We start from the raw sequence: 13,540 nt of genomic DNA, 5'->3' as shown, positions 1-13,540 counted from the left end.
ATGAACATCTTATATATCTCACTGTGTCCTTTAGTGATACATTCATACTTCTCTTTATTATATTCTAGTATAATTCCTATAAAATTATCCCTGGAAACTTCATAGGTGTTGCTGTAATTACTAATACATATACTTTTTCTTCTTTTATTTTTTGTTAGATTTTTTAAAAGTTGTTAATAGTATACTAGTAGTGTCCGAGTGGTTACGCATTAGCTTGGCCTTTCAGCATAATATTTAATAGAAGTCATGATAGTAATGTTTATATCATTTAACTTAAAAAATATTAAGTCTGTTACAAATCATGATGTTTTCCATATTAAGACTTTATCAAATAAGGTCTTTTTTGCTAACTAGTTTTATGTTTTATTTTCTTTAATTATTTTTTTCTGTATTTTAAGATAATCTTAATTTATCTTCTTTAACCGATGATATGACAAATGTACATTCCTACCATTCTGTGAGTGTCTTTTGTTCTCAATTAGACCTTAACATAAAAGACTCAGGGAGACTTGTATATACTTATGTTATCTTGGGTTGAAGTTCTTTTTTACTCAACCATATTGTCTTGTAAGTCTAGTGTATAAACACTCTGCTGTCTGCCTACTTGTGTATTCTACCTTTCCCTTAAGAGTGGAACAGTGTAGGGTCACCTGGGTAGCTCGGTTGGTTAAGCATCCAACTCTTGATTTCAGTTGAGGTCGTGATCTCACAGTTGTGAGATTGAGCCCCACGTCAGGCTGAACTTGGAGGCAGCTTAAAATTTTCTCTCTCTCTGCTCCTCTCCCCTGCTCACTCTTTTCTCTTTCTAAAAGAGAAAGAAGGAAAACAGGGAAAGGAAGGAAGGAAGGAAGGAGGGAAGGAAGGAAGGAAGGAGGGAAGGAAGGAATGGTGGAGGGTGACTTGGAGCTAGAACTTTATCCCATCCCAACTCACTAAGTGGAAACACTATCATCTGTGAACACATCTCCTCATTGAAAACTGCTAAGAATTTAGAAAATTGTGAACAGATTAGGGATTTTGTCTGACTTCCTTGTTATAAAAATATCGATATGATTATAACCACATTTTGAAGATTGCTGATTCTAGACTGGTGTTAATGATAGACAAATTTAAATTGCAACTTTAGACTGTTCTTATTTTCTAAGCCACATTTATGGAATTAGCTTGCACAGTATTCCATTATCTGTCTCATCCTTACTATGTCATGCTGGATCCATCATTCCAACATGTTTCATGCCAGTTACCAAATATATCAGACCTCCTGTCTTACCTAAGTCTGAATATAAAAGTAACAGTGTGTGTTTGAATGTATGTTTGTCACATGACTAAAGAAATATGTTTTGTTTTCACTACAAGATCCCAGTAGAATTTTAACAAATTGAAAATTTAAGATTTTGCTCTCAAGCAATTTAATAAATTAGTCTTTAATATTTATATTGTGCATTATTTAAAAAGCCTTGCACTTTCCACTCTTTGGCTGTAATAAATATATAAATTTGATTTTACTTCAATGAGAAATTCAAGGATTTCCTAACATAACCTTGCTAAATTGTTTTCTCATTGGTGCATGGTACCTCTTATAAGGCTAGTGGTTGTAAACATTTATTTATTTTTTTTTCAACGTTTATTTATTTTTTGGGGGGGGACAGAGAGAGACAGAGCATGAACGGGTGAGGGGCAGAGAGAGAGGGAGACACAGAATCGGAAACAGGCTCCAGGCTCTGAGCCATCATCCCAGAGCCTGACGGGGGCTGGGACTCCCCGACCGCGAGATCCTGACCTGGCTGAAGTCGGACGCTTAACCGACTGCGCCACCCAGGCGCCCCCATAAACATTTAAAAGGCATGGGCATTTCAAATGTGAATAGGTCACTTAGTAATTTGCAATTCTTCACTTTCAGTATCTTTTCCTTAAACTAACACTTCCTATATTGAACACTACTGTAATGCAACAGACCATTCATTTGTCCGGCATCCCAACCACTCTGATGAAAGACAGAATGTTAGGATATCTAAATTCCAATTAAATGCACTGCTGCACTCTAATCCTGCATTCAAGAAACTGGGAACAAGAGCCACATGCTGTGACCTAAATGATGCTTTGATTGATAATGCATGGCCTTTCCTCTAATTTTTAAACATGTAACTGAAATGGAAAGATACTGTAATCATAATCAATTTGTGCTTGAGAAATGAACCATATTTAGAAGGCAAATATTACTTAAGCAGATTTTTTCAGGGAGGGAGTTTGTGTATTCAGAATTTTTCATATTATATGAAGATAATGTAGCAATCAGTTTTTGCTTTAAGCTGTGTGTTTAAAGTCTTTTGTAAAAGTTCTGTTTCCATCAATGAAAAATGAGGTAGCTGAACCCAGTTTGCTTCTTTTGTTACTGGAGACTTCAAATGAATTACCACAGGAAAAACAATGCTAAATCATTGATGCAAAGTGAGAATAATTAAATGAGACTTAGTGAGTGAGAAGTGATATGAAAAAGAAAGAAACTTTTAAAGAATATTTTATTTAATGACAGATTATTAATTTGAAATATAATTAAAATATTAAAATGCAATTCATTTTGAACATCAATTCCTAATATTTATATTAAAAAGGAAAATAAAGAATAGAATACTTCCAATAGTTTTAGATAATAATTTGGCAAATTTCATCACAATAACTTTGGAAAGTTGTTTTGAGTTATTTTTAAAACTTAAAAAAAAATTTTTTTCCAATGTTTATTTATTTTTGGGACAGAGAGAGACAGAGCATGAACGGGCGAGGGGCAGAGAGAGAGGGAGACACAGAAACGGAAACAGGTTCCAGGCTCTGAGCCATCAGCCCAGAGCCCGACGCGGGGCTCAAACTCACGGACCGCGAGATGGTGACCTGGCTGAAGTCGGACGCTTAACCGACTGCGCCACCCAGGCGCCCCTAAAACTTTTTAAATAAACTATTTTGATTATCTCATTTGAAAACCACTAATGGACACAAATATTAAAATTTAGTCACGTGCAATTTGAGATGATCTCCGCAAAAAACATACAGCTCATGTTTCGTTGTAACAGATGAAATTGTTTCATTAACTATTCTTGATGAATGCTAGCTCAGAATTAGACTGTGTGCTCTGCCTAATCAGTCAGCCCCCCACTTTCCCTCTCCATTGCTTCCTGTTCTAACCTTCCTTGTAGTTATGAAAATATCCACACCCAGGAATAATGAATCTGAAAATAGGGAGTGTTTCTGTATTACATTTAGCAATAGAAAATATTTCAGTGAATTCTTCCTGAGTAATATATCCAAGTGAATTTTGTATGTGTGTGGTTTGTTTAATTTTTTTTTTTTTTTGCCTTATTCTAGCAACAATTCCAAATAGCAATTCGTTGTTTGAAGAAAATGAAAAGTAGGCTGGGGGTTCCATTACATACATTGTAGTAAACCCAATATATTATAACATATTATCAATGCAATACAGTTATAACAAGTTATCACTATTCAGTTGAACTCCACACATTTATTTACCAACAACATTTTGCTAGATGATCAGTTTCCAAATTGTTTTTATTGGTGACTGGCTGAATTGACATGTTAACACACTTGTTTCCTCACTCCCTTTTAACTATTTCATATATTGAGGGGAGTTTTTAAAAGTTTGACTAATTCTTTACAGCAAGAAATTTGGAAATTTTCATTCTATTGTAAAATAGTTTTATAAAATTTTCATATTATATAAAGAACTTATGGGAGCATTATGGACAGCAAAAAGTAAAGAAATGTTGATTACAACTGTCCAGATATTTAGTTCCAGCTGTGTAATAATTTTGGCCAAATCATCTTAATATTCTCAAAATTCTGTTGTTTCATGGGCTCTGCTTTTAAAGTTTTCATATTTACAGTGTGTGACTTTCAAAGTTTCATCCATGTTTTCCTTTTTTGAAGATACATTCAAATATTGTGATGGCTGAATACATGCAAATCATTGTTTCTCTGTGTAAAGAGTGTGTAGAATGTATACTTGCAAATATTTCAGTTGAGAATTTATGCTAAATTATATTGGAATATAATCACACTGTGAATTAATGAAATAATAGAGAAATGTGAAAAATTACTTGCATTTTCCAAAATGGAATTCCCAAGACGTTTTTCAGAAATATTTTGGATTAAAAATGAGAACTTGGCTCACCAAATGTGATTAGATAGAGATGTTTTCAAAATTTACAATAGTCACTTTCACTGGAGTTATAAATCTTAAAAGTGACTGATGTCAACTAAGTAGCTTTACCTCTTTAATTTAGCCATAGATTTTCAAGGAAACATTTTCATTTTTAGGTGTTTCTTTATTGATGGAATTTATATTTTGCCCATAATATAGGGAGTATGGCTTTCTTACATTATTCTAAATAAAAATTTTTAGATGAATTAAAAATAATTTTATTTTTTTATCTTTTTTAAAAAATTTATTTAAACATCAGTTAATCAGCATACAGTGTAATATAGAAATGTCTCTTATAGCATCCTGTATTGGTGGAAAATACATCATGCTTAGAAATCTTAATAATTTATTAATGTGAAAACTTTGTTGTGACAAAACCCTAGTTTTGACCCCAGCTTTGACTTTATTTAATGTACATGTAACATCATTAGGTCACATAAACCTATTGAGCCTTTTTTGGTGAGATAAGAAATTTTGTTGTTTTTATTTCACTTGATTTTTGTAAGAATCAAATAATGCCAATACAAATGATTTGTTTTTCCTTACTCAAAACTAAAACTCAGCTTGATCAGTATAAATATCCTTAGTATGTTTGAGTATTTCAACTAGGAATTCAGACATTCACCCACACACACACATACACACATTTCTTTGAACTATGACTATTTTCAAACATTGTAGGTTTCATCCTAGTTACAAGCATCAAACAGAGAGATAATTGGAAACTAGCAGTTCCTGCTAAATAGGATTCCCTTTGAAAAAGGGCAGTGACCTTTTTTTCTGTACTCATCGTGAAGATTCCCTGGTATTGGTCTGTGTGTATGGGGGTTAGGGGTAGGGAACGTAGGGAAGACTTTCTTAAATATGCTTAACACATACCATTTTATATTTGATCTCTAAATTCTTTTGCTCATGTGTTTATTTATATTTTTTTATATTTACACCCAGTCTTCTATTAATGAATGTTTCTGGTTCGAGAATTGCTCATTCCAGAGAGAGCTTCCACTATGTGCTACGCGATGTGAACCCAACACCACCATGGGAGAGGCCTGGGCATTGAACCTCCTCCTCCATCTCATAACCTCTCTCCACTTGAGTTAATTACCCCCAAGAATTCAGTCTTATTTTTCCTATACTCAAGTCTCTGCCAGGCTACCTCAAATATCAGAAACATTCTAATAGTTTCAAACTTAGCAGTAATCTAAAATTCTTCTCTTTTAGGAATTTGCTTTCATAGGAGGCACATTATCAGTACCTTCCCTGCAACTTTGAGATGGAAAAAAACCAGATAGTGAAGGGGTGGGGCAGAATTTACAATGCAAAAACACCCCTGCAGCATGTGTTTTTGAAGAGAATTTAAATAAATTGTCAACTACCTATTTTTTTCTCCTTGGAATTATTTAGAACTTTTAAACAACAGAATTATGGAAGACTGTTGCCCGCTTTTTTTCCCCAAAAGGCATATAAATAAGTTAGAAAATAATCAGCAAGATTAAAAAATAGATGTATGGTGCATTAAAGAAAAATAAGAAAAGCCAGAGGTAGTGTTAATATGCAAATACAACAGTCATAAAACATTCTACACATTTGCTAAAATGAACCACAAATTTGGTTGTAAAATTCTTGACTGCCAAAGCCAAGATCTGTATAGAGATTTAGAATGTCCCTATGGGCTAACAACAAACAGTTCCTCAAGAGAAGCACAGCTCTCCTGATACTAAGACAGAAATAAATGTCTCCTATGGGTCCCATAATGGAAGGATCTTAGAAGTGGTAGAGATATTAGTGTGCAGCAAGTCTAAGAGCCTATTCAGTTCCCGGATTCATTCTGCTTCGGTCTTTCTAAAACATCATATCTCTATTTGAATGAGTTCATTGGCAGAAAGCTCAGCACTAATAAGGTATTTCATTATTTAGCAGACAATTTCTACTTTTTAAAAATGTATTTCTTTTGTTTAGCCTCCTTCTATGTATAATGCTTTAGTCATAATTTTAATCTCTGGAGCAGAGTAGAACAAGAATACTCTATATTCTGTTTTTAAATAATTTAAGAATAGCTGCCACTGCTCCCTTATTCATGCATACATTCATTAAAAATATGGATTGTGTTTCTAAAATTTACTGGTGGATATAACTGTGAACACTGATAAACAAGGCTCTTACTTCCACTAGGTTTTACAAAAGAAAAAAAAATATATTTTACATACCTCTTCCTTGGGCTGAATATCATGAGTTTACCTTTTCAGAGGTACTCTTCATCCTTTGTTTCCATGCTCTGTGCCTTGGTAGCTGACTTGATTGGAATGTCTAAATGGATCCTTTGCCTTTGGGATTCTGGATGGTTGGGGTTCAGACAGTGGCAAACAATAGGAAGAGAGGACTGAAGTCAGTTATTCATTTCTTCAGTGAACTCCCTATGAGAACACCATCGACTGGCTTCATCCATCAACCAAAGGTCATAGCTTCTGCAAGGCAGCTTTATTTCCAGTGTTTCATTACCTATCCTTGACTAGGATGCCCCACTCTTCCCGCCTCAATGGTACTCAATTTCCCTTGTAGTTTTCCCATAGGTAATAGTTTGAATAGTTTCTTAAAAGATCTGTGTAACTCTCCTAAAATTATTAATTTGTTTGTTTCACCCTATGACTGTAACAAGGACAATTTATAATAACTGCAATAATGTCTAATATGTAGTGAAGGCATCTAGTAAGTTCTGAATAAAGAATTTAGGGGGAAAAAAGAAAAACCTGAAATTTAAGTGTACAGATTTCATCATATTCTAGGTCTCTCCCTGCTCCTTTTTCCCCTTCCCCTTCTCCTTTTTCTCCTTCTCCTCCTCCTCTTTTTCTTCCTCCCTTTCACTCGCTTTCTATCCACACACACATAACCACATACATGTGTGTATTACATTGAGAATCTTTGTGATTTTTAGTTAGGATCCTGGTATTTGTGATTTATGTGAATTAATAAGCAATAAATTATGTGCTTCTTCATTCAACCAATTTCTTTTCTTATCAATATTAATGCATTATAGAGAAAACTTTAACAGCTCAAAATTAAATTAACAGAAACAATTCATATAGTCATAAATACAATCATCATTAAATCCTGGTATCAGTTTTTCTGGGGATAATTTAATTTGTCAAGGACATGCTTAAAATGTGATGTCTAAAGTTGTGTAATATATATCTACTCAAAATGCAGTAGTTGTTTCATTGTCTTTAGATGGGTGTAGTAATTAATTGTCTAAAATACTTATTTTGGTGCACCTGGGTGGCTCAGTCAGCTGAGTGTCCACCCTCAGCCCAGGTTATGATCACTTGGTTCAAGAGTTCAAGCCCTGCATCAGGCTTTGCACTGATAGTGGGGAACCTACTTCAGATACTCTGTCTCTCTGTCTCTGTCTCTGTCTCTGTCTCTCTCCCTCTGCCCCCAAAGATAAATAAACATTGAAAAATTTTTAAATAAATAAAATAGGGGTCCCTGGGTGGCCCAGTTGGTTAAGCGTCCCACTTCATCTCAGGTCGTGATCTCATTGTTCATGGTTCAGGCCCCACGTTGGGCTCTGTACTGACAGCTCAGACCCTGGAGCCTGCCTTAGATTCTCTCTCTCTCCCTCTGCTCCTCCCCTGCTTGTGCTCTCTCTCTCAAAAGTAAATAAATAAACATTAAAAATTAATTAAATAAAATTAAAAAATAAATAAAATAAAATGCTTATTTTGATTTATTTACATATGGATGGCAAAACATAAGAATAGGAAAAGTTACTGATGGAGCTAATTTAGTTTTTCTCCTCAAATGTTCACATTACATTTTAGTTACCCAATCTTAATAGGTAAGTGATTGTAACAAATATCCAGCGAGTCAATTTCTTGATATGAATCCTTTCATAATAGAATATCCATATTTGATGAAAACACACTTGATGTCTTTTGATGAATGAAATTATATTATAAAATACGTCTAATGGAAATACTCCATGCCCTATAAGAGTGAATACCTGATTTATCATGATGCATACTATATGCATAATGCATACACGGAGTTTGGAACATACTAAGTGTTCAATAGGGGCGCCTGGGTGGCGCAGTCGGTTAAGCGTCCGACTTCAGCCAGGTCACGATCTCGCGGTCCGTGAGTTCGAGCCCCGCGTCAGGCTCTGGGCTGATGGCTCGGAGCCTGGAGCCTGTTTCCGATTCTGTGTCTCCCTCTCTCTCTGCCCCTCCCCCGTTCATGCTCTGTCTCTCTCTGTCCCAAAAATAAATAAAAAACATTGAAAAAAAAATTTTAAGTGTTCAATAAATATTTTGTAACTTATTGATTAAAGAAGGATATGTTTGTTAAATGATTGCCATGTGTTATGGAGGTTATTAAAAACACGAACTGTTCCTTGAAATAAATGGAGATTTACTGGTGTACCATATTTTTACTTGCCACCTCATTAATTTGGAAACATACAACACATGGACAAAGGGATTAGTATTGTGTGTTCCTTTGAGTAAGTAGTTAAGAGTGCAAAACAAAAGAAAATTATACTCTCAAATTGATATTTTATTTGAAGAGAAAAATAAAAGAGACTATCAGTATTGTTTTCTTTAATGAAATCAGAGGTAAATTCAGAATTATGGATGTAAACTTATCAAAAACTTGGAAAGTTTTACCAAATTCAAAAACATTTAGTTGTGGTTATCCTCTGTTTACCCAGAGAAAATTTTTTTATCATCTAGTTCACAACAGAAGTGAATAACTGGACAACCAACAGCCCCCTCTGCAGTTTCCTAAGATGGTTGGTTTTATCACCAAATATGAAGGAGGGCATAGTCGTGTTCTTATAAAATAAAGCAGGCTACGTCTTTGAAGAATGGCAACTGGCATCATTGAGAGATGGAACCATAGTCTAGTGGTCTGCCAAATCTTGATGAAACATGCTCCAGGGCCACAACTTCTTGCACTTAATGTGATTTTTTTTTTTCAAAATCTGGCCCACTTGTGTTCTTCCTTGTTTTAAATCCAGTTGGGTGTGGATTTTCTCTTATTTGTAATTGGAAACATTGTAATTTATATTTGTGACACTTTATTATAAATTTTAATTTAAAAAAGTTAAAATATTTTTTAAACTATTATCTTCACATGATCACTTCTAAGTGAGGTTAATTCTACCCAAAATCATAGCTTCTAAAAAAGGGGAATGACTTGTGTTAAGGATAAGTAGGGTCTGTATAACTCTATCAGCCAAACCCATGTTGATAATAAATCATATGTCTTAGTAAATACTGCTTTCTTAAATGTTAGGCATTTACTAGTATGGCCGGAGTTTGACAATGGTCTTCAGTTTAGAAGCAGGCATAGATTTTGTCCCTTTGCATTTGGTACTTTAGGCATGTCCCTGTCACTCAGATAAATAGCTTCATATTTTGTTCAAATTTAACTTGTCTTGAAGTGTAGGGACAAAGTAATATAATTTACTATTTCTCTGAAGAAATGTAAGCATGAGTTTTAGGTAGAGAGTTTTTAATATGAGTTGCTTATGAGAGACTTGGCGTGTCAGGATTCTCTTGAGTCTAATCTGCTAAAATTCTCACCTTCATGTCTCAACTGGCACCAACTTCACATTTCATGATGCTTTTCTTCATCTGGATGAGCCCAATATGGCCTAGCTCCATATACCAGTTGAAAAAGTGTGTTAAGTACTAATAATACATGAGTGCTTGACTCTATTTAGTAGTTCTTGAAAACTGTTCATGCTCTAAAACCCATCCACATAAATCAATATGTAATATGTGTTCCAAGAACTGTGTGGAAGAAGGAGGAGTTATTTTGGGAGCAGGAGGGCCTAGTTTAAAAAATCTATTATGACAGTTCATAAGCTCAACCCTGTTACACAGGAAACTACTTCTGAAGTGGGTGAAAGTATATTTTACAACTTTGGATAGAACGAAAAATTTAAGAATCTAAAGACAGCTACTTTATGAACACCTGTTTTATGACATAGATTTGGCTTTGGATGAGAGGTGCATGAATGTAGGGGAGATAAGTTCACTCGTGAAGAGTAGTTTATGTAGGTTTTTAGAAAGAGTTGAGCTCCTTCTTCATTGGAGTGACCACTTCACTAAAAGATCAAAAGCCAGAGGGGATACTGACTCTCTTTTTATGAGGTAAGCCAGTGTTTTGAGACCAATATCACCGTATAGTATCCTTGTCATAAAGCTAACTATATAATTTAACTTGCTGAAATATTAAATAAATTAAAAAGTCATAATCATAGCAGACACTTATTTCCAGTTTTAGTATAGGATTTACCTATGGTTTTCTCTTTCACGTTTGGTCTTAATATGAGAGTGTAGAGCAAGTCTATTTGACAGACACTCTCAAACTTCCTTCTTAAAGGCAATCTTATTACAGAGAGCTTTAATAAGCAACACAGCCTATTCATAGAAAAATATTTATTTTCCTTAACAAATATAACTTACTCTCCAGAATCAGAGCCCTAATTTTTTTTTTCTGGAGGTCACTAAGTAAATTATGATTTTTCTTTGTTTCCTTTTTCCGTTTTTCCCTTTGGGACACCAGATTCTTATGGTAATATTTGAGAAGAAAAATTTGAGAACTTTTGTAGGAAATATATTCTTACAAATAGAAAAATAATAGCATATAATACAATTAGCTGATAGAGTCCTTAAGATTACTGAACAAACGGGGGCACCTGGGTGGCTCAGTTCGTTAAGCATCTGACTTCAGCTCAGGTCATGATCTCACGGTTTGTGAGTTTGAGCCTCACGTTGGGCTCTGTGTTGACAGTTCAGAGCCTGGAGCCTGCTTTGGATTCTGTGTTTCCCTCTCTCTCTGCTCCTCCCCCACTCACACTCTGTCTCTCTCTCTCTTAAGAATAAATAAAGATTAAAAATTTTAAATTAAAAAATAAAAAGAAGACTGAACAAACCTATTTCAAGTTGTGTTTTCAGGAATTATTCCAAGAGCCGTGTGACAGAGTTTTGTCACAAAGGTATTATAATCAGAAAGCCTCTAGATGATACTAATCCCACCAAGTGCCACACTAAGAAGCTAAGATATATAAGGTGGCCAGTTCCTAGTTAAGAACTTAAGTGCTTTTTTCAGGCCTGACCATAGGCAATTACGAAGGATTCACCTGAGAGTCCTATGAAAAAGCTGCATGCTCCACACCAGGCCTTGTGCACAGCCCCAGCCCTGAGGCCTATCAAACTGCCAATCTTTTGTCTGCCCTCCCTCAACAGATAGAGAACCCACATGACTGCGCTGATCCACCTGACCCTCAACCCCTGACTACTCCTCAGTGGAAAATGGAAAAGAGGGTGTCATTGTTTTCTCCAGTTTTAGACTGTTGTTTATATCATCTCAGTAAGTGGTTAGCTCAACTGTCATTTTTAGTTTATGGATTCAGTTGGCTACTCTGACACCTGAGAGCTCAGCTTACTCTCTCCCTGCAGAGCTGACCTCCTGACAATGTGGAAATCACCAGAAAAAGGAAGCTATTAGTGCAGAATGTGCATTACTAGTTATGCTCTGTTATCAGCACATTGACTGGCCCAGATCTAGCCTCTCAGCACTCATGAAACAGATGTCTGCCCGTTGAGACATCCACTAATGCTGACACTGAAACTCCCAAAACATGAACGCTGCCAGGGAGTTGAAAGAAAGGCAGTAGCAGACGCCTGGCTTCTACATAATGTTCACTTTCCAAGTCTTATGACTACATCTGATTGGCCAAGCCTCAGATGCCCCAGAATCCTAACTCCAAAAGAGACTTGGAAATGTAGCTTTTACCTGTCCGGCCTTTAAATTACGGAGAGAAACACTAGTAAGAGAATCGAATAGATATGACAAAAACTATACAACACAGTCCATATGGCAACAGCATCCTCACAAAAACATTTTTTCACAATGAAATTTCAAAATAATATCACCTGACTAAAAAAAATGAAATGATTTCTAAAGTAATGAAATAGCACTCAGCATTTCAACTCTGAGTAATTATTCCTCACATAATTCAGTCAAAATCCCTTCTACACATACAGTGTACTATATTTAAAAAGTAGAAAGTAAAAACCCACAGTACGACATATACTGCACAGCATACTAACACAATTAGGGGATAGCTCTTGCCATGACAGTCTTTCAACTTTTACTTCATTTTTGAGAATACTTTCACTCAAGTTAAAAATCCAAGTTGAAAAAAAAAAGTTATTACTTATTTCTTTATTTTTGAGAGAGAGAGAGAAAGAGAAAGAGAAAGGAGAGAAAGAGAGAGAACAAGCCAGGGAGAGGCAGAGAGAGAGAGAGAGAAAGAGAATTCCAAGCAGGCTTCGTGCTGCCCGTGCACAGCCTGATGCAGGGCTCAATCTCACAGACTGTGAGATCATGACCTGAGCCAAAATCAAGAGTGGGACTCTTAACCAACTGAGCCACCCAGGCACCCCAAAACTGTTGCTTTAAAAATGTTCTACTTTAATTTAGTCTATGTTCCTTTGGGTGAGAATTCAATCGTAGTTTGTATCATTTTCCTTCATGTGGTGTATTTTCCTTGCTGTGCTCACAATTGCTTTGAAAAAGTTTTCTTTATATTTCCTTTATAACTGTGATGTGTTCAAATGTGTGTTTTCTATAGATTTATCATACTTGAGGTTCACTACAATTCTTGGACCTGAGGACTGATTTTGCAAAAAGTTTCCAAAACACACATATGCCCCCACAAAACACATTAGCTAATACAATGTTTCTTTCCTTTCCTTCTAGAATTTTAATTACATTTAGGCTTAATATAATTCCACATAGAAGTTCTGCTTATTTTTATACAATTCTTTTTTCCGGCTCTGTGGGATTCTATTAATGTACCTATCTTCATGTTGGCTAATACATATGTACCTGTCTTCAAGGTCAAGGATCTTTTTATTGCCAGAGAGTAGATAATAAATTTTTAACCTCAATTTATATATATATATATATATATATATATATTTCAATTTAAGTTTTCCATTTGGTTCTTTTGTAGAATTTACATATTCCCCTTGAAATTCTCCAACTTTTCACTTGTTATATCTATCTTCAATTGAAGCATTTAAAAATATTTTTAACAATTATTAAAGTATTTTTATTTCTAATTCCAATATAAATATTGTTATTTGGTCCACTTCCATTGACCGTCTTTCTCTTTTTATCATGGGTCATATTTCCTATTTTTTTTTAATTGTATTTTTTTAATCTTGCATTTTTAAATGTTTTTACTTATTTTTGAGAGAGATAGAGAGACAGAGCATGGGTGGGGAGGGGCAGAGAGAGAGGGAGACACAGAAT

This window comes from Prionailurus bengalensis, chromosome A1, assembly GCF_016509475.1.
Source record: "Prionailurus bengalensis isolate Pbe53 chromosome A1, Fcat_Pben_1.1_paternal_pri, whole genome shotgun sequence".
NCBI classification, from domain to species: Eukaryota; Metazoa; Chordata; class Mammalia; order Carnivora; family Felidae; genus Prionailurus; species Prionailurus bengalensis.
The sequence above is the reverse complement of the archived record's forward strand: the minus strand, read 5'-3'. Positions refer to the sequence as shown.